This window comes from Curcuma longa, chromosome 4, assembly GCF_044706935.1.
Source record: "Curcuma longa cultivar G26 ecotype Majalengka, Jawa Barat chromosome 4, ITB_CL_G26_1.1, whole genome shotgun sequence".
Taxonomy (NCBI): domain Eukaryota; kingdom Viridiplantae; phylum Streptophyta; class Magnoliopsida; order Zingiberales; family Zingiberaceae; genus Curcuma; species Curcuma longa.
In genome coordinates this window covers 22310702-22312783 of record NC_133864.1, presented here as the reverse complement: position 1 = coordinate 22312783, position 2082 = coordinate 22310702, and the positions used below count along the sequence as shown (strand labels likewise).

Genomic DNA, 2082 nt, shown 5'->3' with positions numbered 1-2082 from the left:
ATTCCTCTGCCCGATGCCCTAGCCGCCGCGTCTCCTCTGCTCAGCGCCCCTGCCCTCGAGCGCCGCTGCACAGCCGCTCCGCCGCGCCTTCCCCTGCCGTCGCTGCTCTCATGGAGAAGAAGCCACTCCGCCACCACCATCGCGCCTCCTTCCTCCGCCGCCGACACCGCCGCGCATCTTCACCACGATCCCCTGCTCCACCGCGTCGCAACCACCGCTCGACGCTGCTGCCGAACTGCTGTGATCTTCCAACGTCGTCGCCCTGTCATTGTTGCTGTGTGGAGAAGACGTGCCACCGGCCGCCAGAAAGAGTTGACGCCGAACCCCTGCTGCCGGCCGCCACATCGTAGTAAGGATTCAATTATTATGGATTAGATTAAGGTTGGGCTTGATTGATTAAACAAATTTGGCTAATTAAGTTTAATTAGCTTATTAATCAGTTTAATAAGTAGCTAATTAGTTAATAATTAACAATTAATTAATTAATCGGTCGCATGATTCGAAGCGATTGATGGTGATTGATTAGGATTAATTAGTTTAATGGTTGGTTAATTAGTTAACAAGTAGTGGATTAATTGATTGATTAATTAGTTAATTGGTTAATTAGATTAAAGTTAGTTGAATAATTAAGGCTTGTTGATGTAACAAATAATCTTTGATTAACTAAGATAATTAATGAGTAGGTAATTAATCAGAGGATTAATTATTTTGATTGGCAATTTTAATAGGTTAATGGTATAACTATTAACTGTAAATAAATTAAGAATTGATTGATTTACTTAAGTAAGGTAATCCTTAATTATTAATCAGTTTAGTAATTGATTAAGGATCATGTACTTCATTTGGGGGGTTAATTGAATTATTAATCGGATGAATAATTCCATCATATCGAGTGAGTAGTAATTGAGTTAGATTGGAATCGACTAGAATTTACTTTGTTGAAAAATAAATATTTAGAAGATGTTATTTTGATTACAGGACCTTGACCTGTTGATAATACCATACGTGGAGGATTTCATTAGGGTCTTATTGCGACGATTTCATCAAAAGGTGGGTAAACTCTGTATCTGGTCAATACAGATCTATTCTCTTCTATGATTACCTTGTGGATATCTCTACTATAGTCGTTGTTTGATTCATGGCTTGATACTTACCTTTGTCCTTAATATGATCCTACTACCATCAATACAGTTTCCTTAAGTGTTGTTTATCTATGTTGAAATTATCATGATTGATATTGCATATACCTTGATATTGTGGTAGTTAGCGGTTGAACTATGCAAATAGCATGTGTTGTTGTTAACTCTCACTGCACAGGTTGAGTGAGAGTATTATAGCACTGCACAGGTTGGGTGCTACCTCACTGCACAGGTTGAGTGAGAACATTATAGCACTGCACAGGTTGAGTGCTACCTCACTGCACAGGTTGAGTGAGAACATTATAGCACTGCACAGGTTGAGTGCTACCAGGACTAGCTAGATAGCTTTGACTATGCATGGATTTATTATTTACTGCATTTATAGTTGATGCACTTGCTGATATATGATTATGTTTTTGTTGTTATATAACTGCTGCATTTGTATGACATACATGATGGTTATCTTGGTCTTGCTCCTGTAGTATCATGTTGAAACTGGATACCTTTTGATATCTATGCTATTAGCCGTTTGATACCTTATTTTGTTCTGCACTTCTATCTAGTACCCACTGAGTATATTTGATACTCACCACCCAGACCCTGGGGTTTTCTGTCTCCCCAGGTAGCAGATAGGTACGTGGAGCTTGGAGATTGGCCGACTGCTTCCATCTCACACCTGAAGGTTACTAGGTTTTGGGTTACTCATTTGTCTTGGCTTTACGATGTTTTCATTACGTGAATTTTCGATTTTATTTTGATATTGTGTATGTGATAGTAGTGTTGTGGCCATGTAGGCCTTGTATATTAACTGTTGAGCATTGGTGTGATGTGTAGTCTTTATTCCAGCCGCATGTAGCTAAGTCTTTCTATTTATATTCAGGGAATTGTCATGGATACTGGGGAGATGCTACCGAAATTTTTCGGATAGCCTCCCGGGTCGTGA

The 2082-nt window shown here is 39.8% G+C and overlaps 1 long non-coding RNA gene across 1 annotated transcript; it reads left to right on the top strand.

Moving 5' to 3' along the window:
• The first annotated feature begins 261 nt into the window (after window positions 1-261).
• LOC141826096 (uncharacterized) lies at window positions 262-1801 on the top strand. Its single transcript, XR_012601609.1, has 3 exons — window positions 262-349; window positions 979-1050; window positions 1762-1801. It is a non-coding gene; the product is annotated as an uncharacterized LOC141826096 (long non-coding RNA).
• Window positions 1802-2082: the final 281 nt, after the last annotated feature.